At 44.6% G+C, this 24985-nt stretch overlaps 1 protein-coding gene and 1 long non-coding RNA gene across 3 annotated transcripts in view; one reads left to right on the top strand and one right to left on the bottom strand.

The window, feature by feature from the left end:
* Positions 1-24985, bottom strand: part of LOC140208281 (uncharacterized) — a 200077-nt gene that overhangs the window by 130384 nt on the left and 44708 nt on the right. Inside the window, exon 3 of one of the 2 annotated variants that reach the window (XR_011888713.1) lies at positions 8469-8665. The exons of the other annotated variant lie outside the window; for it this stretch is intronic. The gene's annotated coding sequence lies outside the window, so the exon portion shown is untranslated. Of the gene's footprint in view, positions 1-8468; positions 8666-24985 lie in introns of those variants that run through there. 2 annotated transcript variants of the gene reach the window in all.
* Positions 15093-24303, top strand: LOC140208317 (uncharacterized). Its single transcript, XR_011888727.1, has 2 exons — positions 15093-15158; positions 23543-24303. It is a non-coding gene; the product is annotated as an uncharacterized lncRNA (long non-coding RNA).

Genomic DNA, 24985 nt, shown 5'->3' on the forward strand with positions numbered 1-24985 from the left:
AGGAAAGTTCGAAACAGTGACCCTTGGCCAGTAGTTCCCTTGTTTTGAACCTTCCATTTTTCCTCCTTCATCTCTGTCTGACTCTGAGTGTCTGTGTCCTCGGTTAAAACTAAACAAGCTGTGAGTGATGTGAACAAGATGCAAGTCAGACTGATTTCCATTCTTAATCTCTCTCTCTCTCTCTCAAAATGACAGTCCACAGCAAACGAAATCTAGGGATTCATCACAATGGCCGTTCCCCATTGTGAACTGACTGGTGTGCCAGTAGGAGGGATGACTGAGTGAATCCTTTCCCACATTTTGAGCAGGTGAACGGCTTCTCCCCAGTGTGAACTCGCTGATGACTGTGTAGGTTGGATGACTGAGTGAATCTTTTCCCACAGACTGAGCAGGTAAACGGCTTCTCCCCAGTGTGAACTCGCTGATGTTTCTGTAGGGTGGATGACTGAGTGAATCTTTTCCCACAGGCTAAGCAGGTGAATGGCTTCTCCCCAGTGTGAACTCGCTGATGATTCTGTAGGGTGGATGAGTGAGTGAATCTCTTCCCACAGACTGAGCAGGTGAACGGCCTCTCCCCAGTGTGAACTCGCTGATGACTCTGTAGGGTGGATGACTGAGTGAATCTCTTCCCACAGACTGAGCAGGTGAACGGCTTCTCCCCAGTGTGACCTTGCTGGTGTGCCACTAGGTTGGATGACTCAGTGAATCTCTTCTCAGAGACTGAGCAGGTGAACAGCATCTCTCCAGTGTGAACTCGCTGGTGAGCCATTAGCTTAGACGAGCAAGTGAATCCCTTCCCACAGTCTGAGCAGGTGAATGGCCACTCCCCACTGTGAACTGACTGGTGTGCCAGCAGTCTGGATGACTGACTGAATCCTTTCCCACATTCTAAGCAGGTGAAAGGCTTCTCCCCAGTGTGAACTCGCTGATGACTCTGTAGGCTGGATGACTGAGTGAATCTCTTCCCACATTCTGAGCAGGTGAATGGCTTCTCCCCAGTGTGAACTCGCTGATGATTCTGTCGGCTGGATGAATTAGTGAATCTCTTCCCACAGACTGAGCAGGTGAACGGCTTCTCCCCAGTGTGAACTCGCTGATGACTCTGTAGGCTGGATAACTGAGTGAATCCCTTCCCACATTCTGAGCAGGTGAACGGCTTCTCCCCAGTGTGAACTCGCTGATGACTCTGTAGGTTGGATGACTGAGTGAAACCCTTCCCACATTCTGAGCAGGTGAACGGCTTCTCCCCAGTGTGAACTCGCTGATGACCCTGTAGGTTGGATAACCGAGTGAATCTCTTCCCACAGACTGAGCAGGTGAATGGCTTCTCCCCAGTGTGGACTCGCTGATGTCTCTGTAGGCTGGATTGATCAGCGAATCTCTTCCCACAGACTGAGCAGGTGAACGGCTTCTCCCCAGTGTGAACTCGCTGATGTTTCTGCAGGGTGGATTGATCAGCGAATCTCTTCCCACAGACTGAGCAGGTGAAGGGCTTTTCGCCAGTGTGAACTCGCTGATGTCTCTGTAGGTTGGATGACTCAGTGAATCTCTTCCCACAGACTGAGCAGGTGCACAGCTTCTCCCCAGTGTGAACTCGCTGATGTGCCAGTAGGTTGGATGACTGAGTGAATCCTTTCTCACATTCTGAGCTGGTGAATGGCTTCTCCCCAGTGTGAACTCGCTGATGAATCTGTAGGTTGGATGACTGAGTGAATCTCTTCCCACAGACCGAGCAGGTGAACGGCTTCTCCCCAGTGTGACCTCGCTGATGTGCCACTAGGTTGGATGACTCAGTGAATCTCTTCTCAGAGACTGAGCAGGTGAACAGCATCTCTCCAGTGTGAACTCGCTGGTGAGCCATTAGCTTAGATGAGCAAGTGAATCCCTTCCCACAGTCTGAGCAGGTGAACGGCCACTCCCCACTGTGAACTGACTGGTGTGCCAGCAGTTTGGATGACTGACTGAACCCTTTCCCACATTCTAAGCAGGTGAACGGCTTCTCCCCAGTGTGAACTCGCTGATGACTCTGTAGGCTGGATGACTGAGTGAATCTCTTCCCACATTCTGAGCAGGTGAATGGCTTCTCCCCAGTGTGAACTCGCTGATGAATCTGTAGGCTGGATGAATTAGTGAATCCCTTCCTACAGACTGAGCAGGTGAACGGCTTCTCCCCAGTGTGAACTCGCTGATGACTCTGCAGGTTGGATGACTGAGTGAATCCCTTCCCACATTCTGAGCAGGTGAACGGCTTCTCCCCAGTGTGAATTCGCTGATGATTCTGTAGGCTGGATGAATTAGTGAATCTCTTCCCACAGACTGAGCAGGTGAACGGCTTCTCCCCAGTGTGGACTCGCTGATGTCTCTGTAGGCTGGATGACTCAGTGAATCTCTTCCCACATTCTGAGCATGTGAACGGCTTCTCCCCAGTGTGAACTCGCTGATGTTTCTGTAGGGTGGATTTATCAGTGAATCTCTTCCCACAGACTGAGCAGGTGAATGGCTTCTCGCCAGTGTGAACTCGCTGATGACTCTGTAGGGTGGATGAATTAGTGAATCTCTTCCCACAGACTGAGCAGGTGAACGGCTTCTCCCCAGTGTGAACCCGCTGATGACTCTGTAGGTTGGATGACTCAGTGAATCTCTTCCCACAGACTGAGCAGGTGAATGGCTTCTCCCCAGTGTGGACTCGCTGATGTCTCTGTACGCTGGATGACTCAGTGAATCTCTTCCCACATTCTGAGCAGGTGAACGGCTTCTCCCCAGTGTGAACTCGCTGATGTTTCTGTAGGGTGGATTGATCAGCGAATCTCTTCCCACAGACTGAGCAGGTCATTGGCTTCTTGCCAGTGTGAACTCGCTGATGTCTCTGTAGGGTGGATGAATTAGTGAATCTCTTCCCACAGACTGAGCAGGCAAACGGCTTCTCCCCAGTGTGAACTCGCTGATGTGCCAGTAGGTTGGATGACTGAGTGAATCTCTTCCCACAGACTGAGCAGGTGAATGGCTTCTCCCCGGTGTGAACTCGCTGGTGAGCCATTGGGTCAGATGACCGAGTGAATCCTTCCCCACAAGTTCAGCAGATGACCAGCCTCTGCCCAGTGTGAATTGCCTGGTGTGTCCACAGGTGGGATGACCGACTGAATCCCTTCTCACACACAGATCAGATGAATGGCCTTGTCCAGTGTGAACTTGCTGATGTACCTTCAATTGAGATAACCGAGTGAATCCACTCCCACTGTCTGAGCAGGTGAACGGCCTTTCCCCTGTGCAAAATGACGGGCATGCTAGTCAGTCAGATGACCAAGTGAATCCCTCCCCACAGTCTGAGCTGGAAGGATGGTTGATTGAAATCCTTGCTCCACTTCTCAAACATCTGGACAGAGACAGCAAAACTGGCGTACCGGGTTTGAGATCCTAGGAGCTAAATTCCATCTCGTTTTTAACCTGTAAAAAGATTTACAAAATCCATCATTGGGTTAGGACCAAATTTCAGATGAGATTACTTGAGTTCTCAAGGTTTGATCTGGTTGCAATGAGGTTCAACCCAAGTTGGAGAGAGAAATCATCTTCTGACTGGGCACAGTGCTGGTATCTGGAATGGCCATCAATTCCTTGATGCTCTTCCTGTCTCTATAAGAATGGGGCATTTCTGCCATCTCCAATCTGTGACCTGGCTCAGTTTGCCTCTCTCCATTTGTATTATTCCCTGTTCCTGCTGAGCAGCATGGGTGCCTGGGCCCACAGTCACTGAAACAGTATCAGGCAAATTGTCTTTCTTGTCATGCATCTGGGATTTTCTTTTATGCATTATTAACTTTAAAGTGCCACAGATTTAACACCATATACAAAATTCCTGCTGAGATGAATGGTTGGTCTGCACAGCTGTTAAAAGAACTTACAGGGAATTTTTGTATTATTTCAGGTTCTTGTCACAGTCATCGAAAATTACAATACAGAAACAGGCCCTTTGGGCCATCTGGTTTGTGCTGAACTATTTAATCTGCCCACTCCCATACCCCTACCATCCAGGTACCAAACAAACCTCTTAAATGTTGAAATTGAGCTCGCATGCACCACTTGTGCTGGCTGCTCATTCCACACCCGGATGACCATCTGTGTGAAGAAGTTTCCCCTCATGTTCTCCTTAACGTTTCACCTTTTACCCTTAACCCATGGCCTCTGATTGTCGTCCCACCCCATCTCAGTGGTAAAAGCCAGCTTGCATTTACCCTATCTATACCCCTCATAATAGTGGTATACCTCCATCAAATCTCCCCTCAATCTTTTATGTTCCAAGGAATAAAGTCCGGACTTGTTCAATCCTTCCTAATAACCCAAGTCCTCCAGACCTGGCAACATTGTTGTGAATTTTCTCTGAACTTTTTCAACCTCTTTTACAATGTTCATGTAGGTAGGTGACCAAAACTGTAAACAATACTCCAAATTAGGCCTCACCAATGTCTTCTACAAGTCAACATAACGTCTATCTATTGTTGTCAGTACTTTGGTTCATGAAGGCCAATGGGCCAAAATCTTTCTTTCCGTCACATCCATGACACCATTTTCAATAGACAATAGGTGCAGGAGTAGGCCATTTGGCCCTTCGAGCCGGTACCGCCATTCACTGTGATCATGGCTGATCATCCACAATCAGTACCCCGTTCCTGCCTTCTCCCCATATCCCTTGACTCTGCTATCATTAAGAGATCTCTCTCTTTCTTGAAAGCATTCAGAGAATTGGCCTCCACTGCATTCCACAGATCCACAACTCTCTGGCTGAAAAAGTTTTTCCTCAACTCCATGCTAAATGACCTACCCCTTATTCTCAAATTGTGGCCTCTGGTTCTGGACTCCCCCAATATCAGTGAATTAAAGACTTGTATTCCCAGATCCCTTTCTTCTACAAAACTCCTCAGTGCCCTACCAGTCACAGTGAAAGACCTCTCTTGGTAGGTCATACCAAAGTGCAACACCTCACACTTGTCTGCATTAAATCCCATTATCCATTTCTCAAACCATTTTCCCAGTTGGTCCAGATCGCAACAGCAGCCATGATAGTCTTCCTCACTGTTCACTACACCACCAATCTTGGTGTCATCCACAAATTTCCTGATCATCCAGATTACTGATATAGATGACAAACAATAACAGATCCAGCACTGATCCCTGTGGCACACCACTAGTCACAGGCCTTCAGTCAGAGAGGCAACCATCTGCTACCACACACTGGCTTCTCCCAAAGACAGTGTCTCATCCAATTTACTGTCTCATCTTGAATGCTGAGTGACTGAACCTTCTTGACCAACCTCCCATATGAGACTTTGTCCAGTGCCTTGCTCAAGTCCATGTGGATAACATCCACTGCCTTGCCTGATAACTTCCTCGAGAGACTCTACAAGATTGGTTAGACATGACCTACCATGCTCAAAGCCCTGATGTCTATCCTTAATCAGTCCACACCTATCCAAATACTTACAGCATATCTCCAGTTCCTGCACACACGTTCCAATAACTTTCCCACTGCTGATGTCAAGCTCACCAACGTACAATTTCTTAGTTTATTGTTAGAGCCTTCCTTGAACAGCGGAACAACATTGGCTGTCCTCCAATCCTCCAGTACCTCACCTGTCTCTAAAGATCATTTAAATATCTGTGCTTGGGCCCCGACAATTTCTGCACTTGTCTTCCGCAGAGTCCCAGGGAACAACTTGTCAGGCCCTGGGGATTTATCCATGCTAATTTGCCTTCAGACAGCAAACACCTCCACCTCTGTAATCTGTACAGGATCCATGAAGTTGATGCTGCTTTGCCTCACTTCTATAGACTCTGTGTCCATCTCCTGTGTAAATATGGATGCAAAAAAAATCTTCCACATCTATTTTGTCTCTTCATTAGGACTACCATTCTGATCTTGCAGAAGATTAGTTTTGTTTACCTTGCAATCTTTTTGCTCTTAACATATCTGCAGAATCCTTGAGAATTCTCTTTCACCTTGTCTGCTGGGGTAACCTCACGCCTTCTTTTATTTCTTTCATAAGTGTTCACTTGAATTTCCTGTATTTCATAAGTACCCCATTTGTTCTTATCTGCCTGTACCTGGTATGCACCTCCTTTTTATTGATCTGGGAGATGAAGCACAAAGGGCTGATAGAGCTGCATGGTGTGGGGTGGGGTGGGGTAAGGGGGGTTAAACTAAAGTTGCAGGGGGAATGGGGGCCTGAATAACAGAACAGATAGTGGAGGGGTTGTGGAGACAGTTGTTGTTCAGACCTCAAAGCCAGGAATGAAAAACGTTGAGCATGGTGCAGTGAACATGCTGTGGCCTGTATATTTCAATACAAGGAGCAGCATAGCAAAGGCAGATGTGGTCAGGGCATAGAACAACACCTGGAATTAAGATACTAGGATCTGGCCACTGTGGACTGGGACAGGCTGCTTTCTGGCAAAGTTGTGCTTGGTAAATGGGAGGCCTTCAAAGCAAAATTCTGATAGTACAAAGCGGGTATGTGCTTGTCAGAATAAAAGGTAAAGATAGAAACTGTAGGAAACCTTGGTTTTCAAGAGATATTGAGACCCTGGTAAAAAAGAGGAGATGTTTGCTATCCTGAGGCATATTAGGCTGGAGAAATCTCCAGGGCATGATGAAGTGCTCCCTCAGACCCTATGGGAGGCAAGTGCAGGAATTGTCAGGGCCCTAGCAGACATAATTAAATCATCCTTAGTGACGGGGGATTATCAGAGGATTGTAGGATAGCCAAAGTTATTTCACTGTTCAATATAGAACATAGAAATCTACAGCATATTCCAGGCCATTCAGCCCACAATGTTGTGCCAACCATGAAACTTACTCTAGAAACTGCCTGGAATTTCCCTAGCACATAGACCCCTATTTTACTGAGCTCCATGTACCTATCTAAGAGGCTGTTAAAAGACTCTATTGTATCTGGCTCGACCACCACTGCTGGCAGTGCATTCCACGCACCCACCACTCTCTGTGTAAAAAAACTTAACCCTGACATCCCCTCAGTATCTATTTCCAAGCAGCTTAAAACTATGCCCCTCGTGTTAGCCATTTCAGCCCTGGGGAAAAACCTCTGGCTATCCACATGATCAATGCCCCTCATCATCTTATACACCTAAAAAAGGCTCTAAGCATAAACAAGGAAATTATACATTGCTTTGACGATTTGTTGGAAGTTTAAAAAGATATGAGGGTATAGATGGGGTAAATGCAAGCAGCTTTTTCCACTGATGTTGGGTGGGACAACAACCAGAGGTCATGGGTAAGTGACTTCCCCATTCATACAACAAATACAATACAGCACAATACAGGCCCTTCGGCCCACAATGCTGTGGCAAACATTACTAACTTTAGAAATTCCCTAGAGTTCCCCATAGCCCTGTTTTTTTTCTACGCGCCATGTACCTATCCAGGAGCCTCTTAAAAGACCCTATTGTATCCGGCTTCATCACGGTTACCATTCCACGTACTCACCACTCTGGGTAAAAAACTCACCCCTTGTGGTGTATGACGTGTCAGGACGTGAGTGGACAGAGTTCCCAGCATGCGCAGAAATGAAGAATGATCGAGAAGCATGGCAGTGTAAAACGTGATTTTGTTGCTGTTGAATAAAAGTTCAATTCCGCCAGAATATGATTTGTTATCAGTAACCCACGGTACGTATAAAGAACACAACACCCCTGACATCTCCTTCGTACCTGCTTCCAAGCACCTTAAAACTGTGCCCTCTCTGCAGATTTTCTCTGGTTTGTGACTGGAGGCAGAACAAAGGTGATTTTCACAACAGCTGATGTAAAAGATTTTGTTCCCTTTCTCCGAGTTCCCGATCCTTGCATTTAGACAGCTGGAGCTCAGCTCTGTCTGAGAGACCCATCGGTTCCCATTCCCTCATCAGCCGGAAGCTCCCCGGGGCCCGTGTACGGATGGTGGGGCTGAGAGAGAGGGAAGAGAGCAGGACTGTCCCGGGATTGCGGGTCACGGTGTCTGAAGATCACAGCAATTGTCTCTCCGCTCTCCGCTCTCCGCTCTCCCCTCTCCATGTCTCCCCACCGCTGCCCACACCTCACGCTTACCTGCAGCCGCGCTGGAGGGGCCAACTGTGTACTGCGCGCATGCGTGATATTCCGTAACGTCAGAACGCTGACGCCTGTGCGTTTTGGACGCAGGGAAATATGGGTAATTACGGTGCCATGAAAGGTTTTTGCAAGCACTAGTTCCATTTCCTTTCTTTTTCAATCTTTTTATTAGTTCAATAAAAATAAACATAACATAGTAGTAGTACAAAGTTATTGGGAATACTTTGTTATAATTAGCATAAGTGATTATAAAGCCAGATAATACTTAAATAATAAAACTCCCAATCATATAGGATACAAATAAATAATATAAAACAAAGAAAAAAATCTAAAAAAAACATGAAAAAAGGAAAAAAAGATAATAACCTCCCAAAAAAACTAATCTAAACAGAATTAATCAACTAAACTAAAAAAAAATGCACACACGAGGAAATCTGCAGATGCTGGAAATTCAAGCAACACCCATCAAAGTTGCTGGTGAACGCAGCAGGCCAGGCAGCATCTCTAGGAAGAGGTACAGTCGACGTTTCGGGCCCAGGGTATAAAAAAGGGGCTGTTTTGTAACATTCTAAAACAAAGGAGAAAAGAGAAAACCTTCGTGTCAACCACTCCGTTCCTCTCAACCAATATTACAAAGAAATAATATAAGTTTGGAAATGGTCAACTTACATTCATCTGAAAATGTTGAATAAATGGCCTCCAAGTCTTTTCGAATTTAATAGAGGGCTCATAAACAACACTTCTATTTTTTTTACCAAATTTAAACACGGCATTGTTTGAGAAAACCAATGAAATGTGGTAGGAGGATTAATTTCTTTCCAGTTCAGCAACATGGATCTTCTAGCCATGAAAATAAGAAATGCAATCATCCGATGAGCTGAAGAGGTTAAATGATTTGATTCTATCATTGGTAACCCCCAAATAGCAGTAATTAGGTGAGGTTGTAAATCTATATTCAAAACCATTGAAATAATATCAAAAATATCTTTCCAATATTTCTTCTACAAAGGACATGACCAAAACATGTGAGTTAAAGAAGCTATCTCAGAATGACATCTATCACCACCGCCTCCCCCCCCAACTTTTTTTAGATTTCTGTAAATGCCTTTCACCTAACCTAGGGTTTTTGTTCTGCCATATATATGAGGAAATTTTTGAATCAACATTATCAAAGAAATATTTTGGAATAAAAATTGGTGCCGATTGAAATACATATAAAAATTTAGGCAAAATAATCATCTTGATAGCATTGATCCCACTGATCAGTGACAAAGACATTGGTGACCAGTTAGTAAAGAAAAGTTTAATCTGATTAATTAAAGGTAAAAAAAAAACTTTAAATAAATCTCCATGCCTTTTCGTGATTTTAACCCCTAAATATATAAAAGAGTCAATAACCAATTTAAATGGCAAACATCCATAAATAGGAACCTGCTTATTTAGGGGAAATAGTTCACTCTTATTAAGGTTCAATTTATAACCAGAAAAGTTACTAAATTGAGCCAACAAATATAAAATTACAGGAATTGATTTCTCCAGATTAGAGATATATAATAACAAATCATCTGCATATAATGATAATTTATGTATTTCATTTTTGCGAGTAATACCAAAAATGTTGGGCGAGTCTCAGATAGCAATTGCTAAAGATTCAAGGGCAATATTAAATCATAATGGACTAAGAGGGCCTCCTTGCCTGGTACCCCGAGATAGACGATAAAAGGGAGATCTTTGATTATTAGTACAAACCAAAGCTACAGGGGTGTAATATAACAATTTAATCCAGGATGTAAATATCAGACTAAAATTAAAATTAAAATCTTAAATAAGAAAATTAACATTTTCCTCTATTCTCTCTCCTTGGTTGTCTAGAATATTCAAAGAAGCAATCAGATTACCACAATCGTTTTATGAAGCTTCTATTTCTTTAATTCTTAAAAAGAATAAAGATCCTACTGACACTCACAACATGCTGGAGGAACTCAGCAGGTCGGGCAGCACCCGTGGAAATGATGAATCGACATTTTGGGCCGGAACCCTTTATCAGGACTGACGAGGGAAGGGACAGAGGCCCTATAAAGGAGGTGGGGGAGGGTTGGAAGTAGAAGGCTGGTAGGTTCAGTTGAAAAACCAGGAATTTGAAAGACAAAGGGGTGGGGGAGGGGAAGCAGGGAGGTGATGGGCAGGAAAACAATGGGTAGTAGAAGGAGACGGAACCATGACGGAGGTGATAGGCAGCTGGGGGAGAGGCAGAGTTACATAGGGATAGAGGAAGGGAGGGGGAGGGAATTACCAGAAGTTGGAGAATTCTATGTTCATACCAAGGGGTTGGAGACTACCTAGATGGTATATGAGGTGTTGCTCCTCCAACCCGAGATTAGCCTCATCATGGCAGTAGGGAGGCCATGTATGGACATATCTGAATGGGAATGGGAAGCAGAGTTGAAGTGGGTGACTACCGGGAGATCCTGTCTGTTGTGGCGGACGGAGCAGAGGTACTCAACGAAGCGGTCCCCCAATCTGCGTCGGTTTTCACCGATGTAGAGGAGGCCGCACCGGGAGCACCGGATGCAACAGATGACCCCAACAGACTCAAAAGTGAAGTGTTGCCTCACTAGGAAGGACTGTTTGGGGCCCTGAATGGTGGTCACAAGTGAAGTGTTGCCATCCGCCACAACAGACAGTATCTCCCAGTAGCCACCCACTTCAACTCTACTTCCCATTCCCATATAGAGGTACCAACTAGAGGGGATGTGATATTAGATCTCCTATTAGGAAATGAGTTAGGACAAGTGATGGAAGTGTATGTAGGGGAGCACTTTGGTTCCAGTGATCATAACACCATTAGTTTCAACTTGATCATGGATAAAGATAGATCTGGTCCTAGGGTTGAGGTTCTAAACTGGAAGAAGGCCAAATTTGAAGGATCTAAAAAGCATGGGATGGGACAGGTTGTTCTCTGCCAAGGATATGATCGGTAAGTGGGAAGCCTTCAAAGGAGAAATTTTGAGGGTGCAGAGCTTGTATGTTCCTGTCAGAATTAAAGGCAAAATGAAGAGGAATAAGGAACCTTGATTCTCAAGGGATATTGCAACTCTGATAAAGAAGAAGAGGTATGACATATATAGGAAACAGGGAGTAAATAAGGTGCTTGAGGAGTATAAAAAGTGCAAGAAAATACTTAAAAAGGAAATCAAGAGGGATAAAAGAAGACATTAGGTTGCCTTGGCAGTCAAAGTGAAGGATAATCCGAAGAGTTTTTACAGGTATATTAAGAGTAAAAGGACTGTAAGGGATAAAATTGGTCCTCTTGAATATCAGAGTGGTTGGCTATGTGTGGAAACAAAAGAAATGGGGGAGATCTTAAATGTATTTTTTTTTGCATCTGTATTTACTAAGGAAACTGGCATGAAGTCTATGGAATTAAGGGAAACAAGTAGTGAGATCATGGAAACTGTACAGATTGAAAAGGAGGAGGTACTTGCTATCTTGAGGCAAATTAAAGTGGATAAATCCCCAGGACCTGACAGGGCATTCCCTCAGACCTTGAAGGAGACTAGTGTTGAAATTGCAGGGGCCCTGGCAGAAATATTTTAAATGTCGCTGTCTGCAGCTGAGGTGCCGGAGGATTGGAGAGTGGTTCATGTTGTTCCGTTGTTTAAAAAGGATCGAAAAGTAATCCAGGAAATTATAGGCTGGTAAATTTGAAGTCGGTAGTGGGTAAGGTATTTGAGGGAGTCCTAAGAGACAGAATCTAAAAGCATTTAGATAAACAGGGACTTATTAGGGAGAGTCAACATGGCTTTGAGTGTGGTAGGTCATGTTTGACCAATCTATTGGAGTTTTTCGAGGAGGCTACCAGGAAAGTGGATGAAGGGAAGGCAGTGGATATTGTCTACAAGGACTTCAGTAAGGCCGTTGACAAGGTCCCACATGGAAGGTTAGTTAGGAAAATTCAGTCGCTCGGTATACATGGAGAGGTGGTAATTTGGATTAGACATTGGCTCAACGGAAGAAGCCAAAGAGTCGTAGTAGAGGATTGTTTCTCTGAGTGGAGGCCTGTGACTAGTGGTGTGCCACAGGGATCGGTGCTGCGTCCATTGTTATTTGTCATCTATATCAATGATCTGGATGATAATGTGGTAAATTGGATCAGGAAATTTGTTGATGATACAAAGATTGGAAGTGTAGTGGACAGTGAGGAAGGTTTTCAAAGCTTGCAGAGGGATTTGGACCAGCTGGAAAAATGGGCTGAAAAATGGCAGATGGAGTTGAGTGCAGATAAGTGTGAGGTATTGCACTTTGGAAGGACTAACCAAGGTAGAACATGCAAGGTAAGTGGTAGGGCACTGAGGAGTGCAGTAGAACAGAGGGATCTGGGAATACAAATACAAATTTCCTAAAAGTGGCGACACAGATAGGGTCGTAAAGAGAGTTTTTGCTACATTCGCCCTTGTATATCAAAGTATTGAGTATAAGTGTTGGAATGTTATGATGAGGTTGTATAAGGCATTGCTGAGGCCGAATTTGGAGTATTGTGTGCAGTTCTGGTTACCAAATTACAGGAAGGATATTAATAAAGTTGAGAGAGTGCAGAGAAGGTTTATAAGGATGTTGCCTGGACTTGAGAAATGGAGTTCCAGGGAAAGATTGAATAGGTGAGGACTTTATTCCCTGGAGTGTAGAAGAATGAGGGGAGATTTGATAGAGGTATATAAAATTATGGTGGGTATAGATAGAGTGAATTCAAGCAGGCTTTTTCCACTGAGGCTGGAGGAGGGAAGAAAAACAGAGAACATGGGTTAAGGGTGAAAGGGGGCAAGTTTAAAAAGTTTAAATGTGGTTCCATTGTTTAAGAAGGGTTCTAAGACTAAACCTGGCAATTATCGGCCTGTGAGTTTGACGTCAATGGTGGGTAAATTGATGGAAAGTATTCTTAGAGATGGTATATATAATTATCTGGATAGACAGGGTCTGATTAGGAACAGTTAATATGGATTTGTGCGTGGAAGGTCATATTTGACAAATCTTATTGAATTTTTTGATGAGGTTACTAAGAAAGTTGACAAGGGTAAAATGGTGGATGTTGTCGATATGGACTTCAGTAAGGCCTTTGAGAAAGTTCCACATGGAAGGTTAGCTAGGAAGGTTCAATTGTTAGGAATTAATATGGAAGTAGTAAAATGGATTCAGCAGTGGCTGGATGGGAGACGCCAGAGGGTGGTGGTGGATAACTGTTTGTCAGGTTGGAGGCCCGTGACTGGTGGTGTGCCTCAGGGATCTGTACTGGGTCTAATGTTGTTTGTAATATATATTAATGATCTGGATGATGGGGTGGTAAACTGGATTAGTAAGTATGCAGATGATACTAAGATAGGTGGTGTTGTGGATCATGAAGTAGGTTTTCAAATCTTGCAGAGAGATTTCGAACAGTTAGAAGAGTGGGCTGAAAGATGGCAGATGGAGTTTAATGCAGAAAAATGTAAGGTGCTACATTTTGGTAGAAATAATCAAAACAGGACATACATGGTAAATGGTAGGGCATTGAAGAATGCTGTAGAACAGAGGGATCTAGGAATAATGGTGCATAGTTCCCTGAAGATGGAATGTCATGTGGATAGGGTGGTGAAGAAAGCTTTTGGTTTGCCGGCCTTTATTAATCAGAGCATTTAGTATAGGAGTTGGGATGTAGGGGCCACAGTTTGAGGATAGAGGGGAAGCCTTTTAGGACCGAGATTAGGAAAAACTTCTTCACACAGAAAGTGGTGAATCTGTGGAATTCTCTGCCACAGGAAACAGTTGAGGCCAGTTCATTGGCTATATTTAAGAGGGAGTTAGATATGGCCCTTGTGGCTACGGGGGTCAGGGGGTATGGAGGGAAGGCTGGTGCAGGGTTCTGAGTTGGATGATCAGCCATGATCGTAATAAATGGTGGTACAGGCTCCAAGGGCCGAATGGCCTACTCCTGCACCTATTTTCTATGTTTCTATGTAATGTTGAATTTGTATAAGACATTGGTAAGGCCAAATCTGGAGTATTGTGTACAGTTCTGGTCACTGAATTATAGGAAAGATGTTAATAAAATTAAGAGAGTACAAAGGAGGTTTACTAAAATTTTGCCTGGTTTTCAAGTCCGAAGTTACAGAGAAAGGTTGAAGAAGTTAGGTCTTTATTCTTTGGAGCGTAGAAGGTTGAGGGGGTCTTGATAGAGGTGTTTAAAATTATGAGGGGGATTGATAGAGTTGACGTGGTTAGACTTTTTTCATTGAGAGTGGGGAAGATTCAAACAAGAGGACATGGGTTGAGAGCTAGAGGACAAAAGTTTAGGGGTAACACAAGGGGGAACTTCTTTACTCAGGGAGTGGTAGCTGTGTGGAACGAGCTTCCAGCAGAAGTGGTTGAGGCAGGTTGTATGTTGTTGTTTAAAGTTAAATTGGATAGATATATGGACAGGAAAGGAATGGAGGGTTATGGGCTGAGTGCAGGTCGGTGGGACTAGGATAAGTTAAGAGTTTGGCACGGACTAGAAGGGCCGAGATAGCCTGTCTCCGTGCTGTAATAGTTATATGGTTATATATGGAACATTTGGGGGGAGGGGAGAGGCTTCTTCACACAGAGAGTGTTGGGAGTGTGGAATGAGCTGGCAGATGAGGTGGTAAATGCGGGCTCACTTTTAACATTTAAGAAAAACTTGGACAGGTACATGGGTGGGAGGTGTATGGAGGGATATGGTCGGGGTGCAGGTCAGTGGGACTAGGCAGAAAATGGTTCGGCGGAGCCAAGAAGGGCCAAATGGCCTGTTTCTGTGCTGTAGTTTTCTATGGTTCTACCGACCACGAGATCCCTCACCGCCGCTGCGCTATAGTCATTGGCCCGAGGCAATTTCAATCACTGTTTACGCCTCGCAGACGTGACTCGCCACCGTTTTGACCTCCCAGTAAAAGCGGAACCATTTCCAAAGTAAATATCCGCTTTCTGATTCATTTCCTCTTTCCTCCGAGCGAAGGTGGGGGCGTTTGTGAAGCGTCTCCTGCGGCCGGAGTCTGATGTATCGCTGAGAGGTAGGAGGAGACCGCTCGTCCCGTCGGTTTGATGCCAGTTCCCCGGGGAGGGAGGGGGGGGGTTATTGAAAGGATGAAGATGGTGAGAGAGGGGGCGGACAGGATGTTTGTTCCGGTGGGGACAGGAGGGGCTCATCTGTGGAAATGTCTGAGCCCACGGTGGTGGCGATTCACCACATTGGGGGTGGGGGGGCAAACACCGGCAGACTGTTGCCCTGCAAGCGGGGCCAATGCTCCGGGCAAAGTGGGGAAGGGAGTGGTGTTTGGGGCCCTGGTCTTATTGAATGACAGGACGTGCTAGAGTGGCCGAGTGGCCTAATGCTGTTCCTGGTGTCTGTGTGTGTTAGATACAAGGAATAACCAGACTCTTCTTGGGCCTGCAGGATGTCCCAGTTGGTATTATAGGAACCAGTGCTCGGAGCCCAGTTGTTCCCAAACTGAGTCAACAATTTGGCTGAGGGACCAAATCAACATTCCAGAGTCTTTTATTGACAAAAAATGTATATTTATATCCTGAAAATGACACCAACTGTATATTAGAACCCGAGAGTTACGGGGGTTTGGAAAAATTAAATGAGAGTGGCTGTGCGTTTTTGCTTCCCGGGGTTTGTTTCCATATCGATGTGGTGAAGAGGGAGTTCAGAGCCGACACAGCGGTGTCCGATACAGGTCAGACGGGGTAAGTTAGCGGCGACATTCCGCTCCGGGACACCCAGCACCGGAGCATTTAGAGTAACGTCGCAGTAATTCGGAGCGGGTCAGGGAGAATATTAAATAAAACCAACATGGGAACTTTCTGATCCGAACCCCTGACAGAGTATGAAGGAACCGCGACGAAGAGTAGCTGCGGATTTTAAAATAAGCGAGCCGAGCCGAGCCGAGCCGGGCCCGTGTGGGCGGAGGCCAAGGAGGAGATCGATGCCTGCGAACAGGGGAAGTAAATCTGCAACGAGCTTTGGAAATTGTCCATGGACAAAGTCGGAGACAGCGGGGCTGAGCGGTACCGGACAGTGTGAACAGATGTGACGGGATCGCGGGAATCACTATGGCTGAGAAAGTTACCGAGGCTTTCTCGGCTTTGCACATCAGTCAGAAATCCGATGGACAGAGATTTACACTGATTTTCCAAAGCGATCCCGGCCTCCTTCCTGAAACCTGCCCGCCGTGCAGTCAGCGCCCCGGACCGTAACGTTTCTCCCGGCATTGGCACCTTTGAGGCGCCGGCGATCCCCGCCTTCCGCGCTTTAACCCTCCGGGAATGAGCTGCTCTCCATTTCCAGCATTTCCCTGCCCCGAGACCCACGGAGTGGACAGACAGTAATTCATTCGCTCTCTCGGTTGTTTCCCAGTGAATTTAGTGGCGATGGTGATCCTGTCCCGGGGAAAGTGCGGCCTCTCCACCCGCTCCACTCGCTACCTGGTGGCCACGGAAGTGGCGGATCTACTGACCATCGTGTTTGCGGTGATATTGTGGCGGGTCTGTTATTATTACCTCCCTGGGACTTTCCTGGACGTCACCCCCGTGTGCAGTGTGATCGCTGCCCTGGGAGAAGCAGCCACAGACTGTTCTGTCTGGTTCACCGTCAGCTTCACGTTTGATCGGTTTGTCGCCATTTGTTGTCAGAAACGGAAAATAAAGTATTGCACCGGGAAAACTGCGTCTGTGGTTCTGACAACAACCGGCGTTCTGATCTGTTTTAATAATGTGTCCTACTTCTTTATATATCGTCCTCTGAAAGTAGTCGACATTATACCCCGGGACTGTATTGAAATACCGGGCTACTGTACGGATCCCGAGTGGGTGGGATATGACCGGCTTTCTACCGTCCTAACGCCATTACTCCCGTTCGTGTTAATACTCCTGTTTAACGCTCTGACAGTCAGACACATTTTAGTGACCAGTCGCGTCCGTAAGGGGCTGAGGGGTCAGAGCAAGGCGGAGAACCGCAGTGACCCGGAGATGGAGAGCAGGAGGAGGTCTGTGATCTTACTTCTCACCATCTCCGGAAGCTTCATCATCCTGTGGTCGGTGAGTGTTGCCGAATTCCTTTATAACACCATCGCCGGGTTGGATCAGAATAATTACAACGATTCTGGATACATTTTTCAACACTCCGGAGACATGCCGATGATATTAAGCTGTTGTACAAACACATTTATTTGTGGGGTAACTCAGTCCAAGTTCAGAGAGCAGTTCATTAGCGCAGCGAAATATCCGCTCACGTCAATTATTCAACAAATTAACAAACAACATATCTAAGCTCTTCTCGGAGGGATTCGCAATGTTTCTGATCTTGACTCTGCAGAACCAATGATCATCGGAGAAGGTGGCAGCGGGGAGAGTAAATCTGGTTTCGAGCCCGAGAGAGAGACGCAGCACAGGAACAGACTCTCCGACACCCGCACCCCGCCACCTCCACTGCTACCAATTATTAAACTCATCCTACCTTTAATGTTTAGTTTTCCACCATATTTCCGCGCTCGCCACCGCCAGACCCTTTTCGGTCATGATAAAGTGGACAGGCTCTGGGAACATTCAAGACCAAACAGGCAAAAATGCAACTCATTAGTTACTTTGGTCTCTTGCATAAGAATGAAATGGAAAAAAATGTCAACAGACTGCACGAATTTACAGTAAAGCTCGCACTTGTCCGTCGCATTAGACAAAGATGTTGCGGGGGTATGTTCAACACCAGAGAACTCTTGCATAATTGCCAAAATTTTCACGGAAACCTCCGATGCCTAGTCTGCTTCAAAGAAAATGATGTCATCTCACTTCCTGATTTTTAATAAATTTCCATCCGATCAAATTGCGTGTTGACTCTCCTCTGCATTCACTCAGGTAGAATCGCATATTTATTATTATTTTTATTTTCTATCTCAGCTCAAACTGATAAAAATTGCGGTATGGACATGGACATGGAGAAGCCCACTGATTTCTCAATCGCTTGGAACTTTCGGCCGATTCTGATGGTGTTGCGTATTGTGGCTGTCTGGAGATTTACATAGATATTGTCGTGCGGGTCGAATTGTTTAATACTGTTGTGTGGTGACTTTAGAATGATGCCAGTCGTGTAAATCACAAATGGGACAATGTTCATGTACACACAGTCTTTCATTTTCCTCATTCAAGTCAGCATATTTCTGGTGTTTCTGGCTTATTGATTTTCATGCGTTGTGTGTGTTCGGAATGACCATCCCTATTACCCTGTAATGTTAGATCCGGACAGGTACCAGGTATTGCCCCATCTCTAGTAATGGATTGGTCATAAGAGACTCCAAAACTCGATTAGGATTGTATTTACTGTATAATAATGTATAGAATGTTTTGTATGTTAAAGCAAGATTTTGGTGAAAGATGTTTGTCACCTGATTGTACCTGTGTAAGATTGAATTAAACTGTTGCAGGATACTGCAGGATATTTTCTGGTTTCACATGGCATATTCTACTTTTATCATCTTGAATTTGTTAGTTTTTTTTTGATTGTGCATTTTTGATGTCCTGTCTTAACCACCTGGTCCTGTATTGCCACAAAGAAACACTCTGTTTCTGGGAAGACGTCTCCAACTTTGAGCCAGTCTTGGCACACTTTCTCGTCGACACCTAGTCTGCTCAGATTGCGGGGATTTCACCCATGGACGGTGATGCTCATCCGTTGGCTAACTCTTTCTTCTATAGCAGTGTTTGCCAACCTTTTTAGCCCAACACCCACATACTTACCAACACCCCTCTTAGGCCCAATATACTTTCCATCGCCTCCATAGTGTAAAACATGGCTACCATATGCTAACATGAAAAAATATTCTGCTTTAACTTCATATTTATCTTTAAACATAGATTTGACAGCACCTGCCCACTGAACAGTAGCTGCGGGACGTTGACGATGAATGACACAATAGACACAATTTCATTTTCATAAATTCCACTGAACCAGCATGGCAACCTGTCATATATGGTGCTCCATCCGTTGGACAAGAAATCATGTTCCTAATCAGAATAATTTTGTTATCAATTTCACTTTGAGCTCGTCGTGGACTGATTCTCTGTTGATATCTATTTTCAACTTTTTACAATCGAGAATCTCTTGATCGATTGTTCCATTTTTGATGAACTGTACATATGCCATTATCAATGCCTTGATGTCTCACGCAGTTGACTCATACAGTTGGTTCCCAAATTCTGTTTTTCTTTAGCTCTGTGCATACTGATACTCAATGTCTTCACTCATTTCATCAATCTGAGGTGCGACAGAGTTAATACTCAGAGGAATCGATTTTAAAATACTGGTATCTGTTTTGAGAACAGTGGTGTGTACCTGATACGGCAGGCCTTATTAATCTCTCACTAACTGTATGAGACCTTGCAGACTTTTGCTATCATTGTGGAAATGTTATGAGAAGCGATGAGACCACGATCAAAGTCATTTGTAGCTTTCTTTCCGAATGCCTCCAGTGTGCAACGCTTTTCAAATGCTTCTTTCATCTTCCGGAACTGAGTAAAACCACAAGCATCTTTTTCAGTGTGTCATTTATGGAAGTGTTTCTGCAAACTTGATGCTTTCGTTGTTTACAAGTAAGACACATGGGGCATCGCTGATCTGACACAAAGGGAATAAAGCAATACTCCAGGTATGTTACATTCTAAAGACGCACTTCTTGTGTGTCCATTTCTTAGCAGGATTAGAATTCAAGGCTTCACCACTTTCAAACCATAAGATCATAAGATACAGGAGCAGAAGTAGGCTATTCGGCCCATCGAGTCTGCTCCGCCATTCAATCATGGGCTGATCCAGTTCTTCCAGTCATCTCCACTCCCCTACTTTCATCCCATACCCATTGAATACCTGGCTAATCAAGAAACTAACTATCTCTGCCTTAAACACAACCAATGACTTAGACTCCACAGCCTCTCATGGCAACAAATTCCACAGATTTACCACCCTCTGACTAAAGTATTTTTCATAATCTGGCTGTCCTTTTGAGCCTCTCAATTTCCTCAAAACGTCCTGTCCCTCCAACTGACTTGGTATCATCCGCATCTTTGCAACAAAGCCGTCAATTCTGTCATCCAAGTTACTGTCATATAATATACAAGAATCGGTCCCAACACAGATCCCTGTGGAACACCACTGGTCACCAGCAACCAATCAGAAAAGGTTCCCTTTATTACTATTCTTCACCTCCTGCCAATCAGCCACTGCTTCATCCATGCAAGAATCTTTCCTGTGATATCATGGGCTCATAACTTGATAAGCAGCCTCATGTGTGGCACCTTGTCAAGGACCTTCTGAAACTTCACGTGCACAGCATCAACCGATTCTCCTTTGTTCATCTTGCTTGTTACTTCTTCAATGAATTCAGAGACTTTCAACATACTTGTCAGGCAAGATTTTCCCTTGAGGAAACCATGCTGAAAATGACCGAAAATACCCTGAAAATACATCCTCAACATCCGACTCCAATATCTTCCCAAAGAGTGAAGTGAGACTAACTGGTCTATAAGTTCTGTTCATCTACCTCCCTCCCTTCTTGAAGAGTGGAGTGATATTTCCAAATTTTCAGTCGTACAGAACCATGCCAGATTCAATTGATTATTGAAACATCATTACTAATCCCTCCACAACCTCTTCAGTCACCTCTTTGAGAACTCTGGGATGTACACTATGTGGTCCAGGTGGCCTATTTACCTTCAGACTTCCCAAGAACCTGCTCCCGAGTAATGTCCTGTAAATATTTCTGACCACTGACATCTGGACTTCCAGCATCCTGCTGGTGTCTTCCATAGTGAAGACTGATATAAAACACTTACTCAGTTCATCCGCCAGCTCCTTGCCTCTATTACCACCTCTCCAGCATCGTTTTCCGATATGCACTCTCACCTCTCCTTTACACTTTATGCATCTAAAGAAACATTTAGTATCCTCTTTATTGGCGAGCTTACCTTTGTATTCCTGGCCAAGGTGATGCTTCAGAGACTCATCAGCAACATCACCGAGTCAATGCTGCCTGAATCGCAGTGTGGATTTAGGAAGAACAGGAGCACAATCGACATGATCTTCACAGCCCGGCAGCTTCAGGAATAGTGCCGGGAGCAACATCAGGAGCTGTTTATGGCCTTTGTTGACCTCTCCAAAGCATTTGACACTGTGCAAAGAGAGCTCTTATGGGATGTTCTCCTCAGGTTTGGCTATCCCAATAAATTTGTTAACATCCTCTGCCAGTTCCACGATGGGATGACTGCTCGGGTGACCATAGGACGACAAGAGTCGAAGCCCTTCCTTGTATATACAGGGGTGAGGCAGGGGTGTGTGCTAGCACCAATGCACTTTAACATCTTCCTCTTGTGTGTTACCAAGCTTATTGAAGACAGCAGCGGTGTGGCAGTGGACATCAGATTAGATGGCAACCTCTTTGACATCAGGAGGCTCCGCGCAACACCTACCACCAAATCACTAACTGAATCAAGAGACGACTGTGCTCTTTTGGCCCATACTCCAGAGGATCTCCAGACTGTCCTTACTGTGGCAGTGAGAGCGTACAGCAGGATGGGGCTGACTGTCAATACCACCAAGATGGAAGTGGTTTGCCACTGGAGTACCAGTGTTCCACCCACTCTACCTACCTTCACTGTTGGTTTTGAAAAGCTGTCAGTAGTGCCATCTTTCAAACATCTGAGGACATTCTCTCTGAGGATAGCAGCATTGACAACGACATCCAGAGCCGCATTAAACAGGCATCAGCGGCCTTTAGGAGACTTCGGCGTAGAGTCTTTCAGCACAGGAGCCTTCGTCCCTCCACAAAGGTCACCATACACCAAGCGGTCTGTGTCACCACCCTCCTTTATAGCCGTGAAGCTTGGGTAACCTACAGCCATCACATCAAGTCCTTGGAGCGCTTCCACATCGGCTGTCTCCAGCACATTCTGGGAATTACCTGGCGTGAGCGGGTGCCTCACACTGAAATACTTGTAAAGACCAACTGCAGGAGTATCGAGGCCATGATCACCCAGCGTCAGCTGCAGTGGCTGGGGCACGTGATAAGGATGCCCCCATGTTGGCTATGTCCATATGTCCATGGTATAACAAATACAACAAAGGCAATAAACTCTCTTACTATTCCCATTTTAACATATTTCTCGGCAAAATATCTTGGTTCCATTCCGATCTGGAAACTTTACAAAGAAAAATAAGAACTGAAATGATGAATTTAGAAAAGACTATTTACACTCAAACACACTTAGATTACACTACTGAGGACAGAAGGTGGAAGAGCTATAACAGACATAAAAAAAAAATCACCTAACAGTCTGATCAGATTTCTAAAGTATATATTTTCATCAAAAATAAACAGGATTCAGCACTCCATGCGAGTATATATAATTCTGATAAGAAATACAGACCAGAAAACTGAAATGAGAGGCCACTCAAAAAAATGAATCATCACTATGGAAGAAACCGTTAATCAGTGGAATGAGTCTGAGCCTCCATGGGAGACATCCTAATGATTTGAGCAGACGAGCTGGTGACAGGGAAGCTTCGAGAGCCCAACTCAGAGTTGGAGGCCTCTTCCCAGAAACAGGGGTTACTTGGGGAAATACAGGACAAGGTGGGTAACATTTCAAAATATCTAAAATACATAAAAGGCAAACAAACCAGGCAATAAATGCAGAAAATGCCAAGACAAACCAGACACAATCCAACACATTCTGGGATCCTGCAGCAGTTTAACTCAATCTGATTACTTACAAAGGTACGATCGGGTGGCAAATATCATTCACCAAAATCTTGCTTTAAAATACAAACTCATGAACGACCACTGTAACTTCATCAAGGCACAATAAATTCAAGCCTGATTCAGTTTTAGAGTCAAAATCTTACAAATTATATGATAATCAATACATAACTACTAATAAGAAAATCCATAATAACCATCTAGATATAATATTACAGGATAAACAAGAAGGAACAACTCCTTCAATAGATAAAACCATTCCCAACACACACATGTTCCTCGACCAGTGGAGCACCTCACCACAGGCATTGTTTGTGTCAGCAGTCAGACAACCAAATTACTTTCTCTGTCAATTGGCTTCCAAATCTTGCTACTCTGTCATCGTTGCCACGCCTGGCTGCTGATTCCCTTCTCCTCATCATTTGTTCTTATCCCGACCATCGTTCAGAGCCCCAAACTCTGCCCTGTGCAGACCCGCCTCTGGTTTCTGACCCTGCTTCGTTGAAAATCCAACTGATAGTTTTCCATTCTGCTTTCAGTCTTCACAGGACAGTAATGTTTTCTAACAAACCTTTAGAAAAAGGGAAAATGACCCATAATGTGGAAATGAGTCGTGATTAAGGAGGTTAACTAACGATGTTATTCTTCCTCAGCCCAGAGACTAGAGGGGCAAAGAACATCTCAGACAGAACTGCAGTCAGCTCCACTTCTTCATTCTGCAGAAAATTCAACGGAAACTTCTTCACACACAGTGGTGACTGTTTGGAACAACAGGGGAAGATTTAAAAAGGACTGTCGTGGAACTGAATCACTGGCATGGTCCAGCCTGCCTGAGTTGACTCTTTGCTGTACACTATGTATGTTATAAATTCACGAAGTACCAGAGACAGTTTAAAATAAACTGATTTATTTGTCTCAGGTCCAGAATATTAAACTCCTGTCCCATTAAAGGTGAATATGCAGCAGAAGAAACTCCTCCCATGTCCAGTGACCAGGGTGCAGAACTGGGTGTGGTGAGCAACAGCAATAATTGCAGAGTTCAGCACCGACAATCACTCTCGAAATTGCATTCAGCAGTGGCGATGAACAAATATCCAGCATGAGGCTTATTGAAACTTTCTCTCCAGTGTGAACCCGGTAGTATGTCACAAGTATAACATGCTGTAATGTTTCACTGCTGAGGTAATGGTTTCTCTGCAGCAGTAATGTTTAGGTTACGACTAGAGATAACAGGGTTTTGGAGTGTGGGGCTATCCAATGACAGAAATGGTCTTCCATGTGAGTCTGGAAGAGAGATTTTTGCGGTCTTTTGCCGGGGAGAAATGAGAAGATGTGAATGGAGAGAGTGGACCCTTTTTCTTTTATTTGTTTACTTCACTAACCCAATAGTTAAAGTAAAAATTATGAACCTCAATTGTTTAATCGCATATTATGTACTGTTTCTTATTTCGGGGTACTTATTTGTAACAGGGGACGCATCGCGCAGCATCCACCCAAACGAGATTTCTTCAGTCTGGCCGGGCTGGGGTGCTATCACCAGCTATATTAAGATGCTAGCTGAGGCAAGAGTTATATGAGGTTAGATGACTGAGTGAATCGCTTCCCACATTCAGAGCAGGTGAACACCCTCTCAACAGTGTGAACCTGGTAGTGTGTCATAAGGATAGATAACTGAATGAATCTGTTACGTACACACAATGGTCTAAATGAACCAGCAACAACAGAGCACACCTGGAGTCTGGTTTTGATATTAAAAACCACTATTTATTAGTAACTACTCAATATAGTAACTTAAACCAGGTAAATCAAAAGTTAGCCATGTTATGCATATATTTGTGTGTAAATACAATTCCCAAACTTGTTAAAGCTTGGGTGGCAAGAGTTAAAGTCTTACGATGGAAATGTAAGGAAGTTCAGTTCAATCCACGGAATTGGTGTGAGTGTGTGTGTGTGTGTGTGTGTGTGTGTGTGTGTGTGTGTGTGTGTGTGTGTGTGTGAGAGAGAGAGAGAGAGAGATAGATAGATATTTGTGATCCAAGGTGAAAACCACACTTGGAGAAGAACGAGTAAACAGGTCCCATTGATCTTCCGTCGTC

Source organism: Mobula birostris, chromosome 13, assembly GCF_030028105.1.
Source record: "Mobula birostris isolate sMobBir1 chromosome 13, sMobBir1.hap1, whole genome shotgun sequence".
NCBI lineage: Eukaryota > Metazoa > Chordata > Chondrichthyes > Myliobatiformes > Myliobatidae > Mobula > Mobula birostris.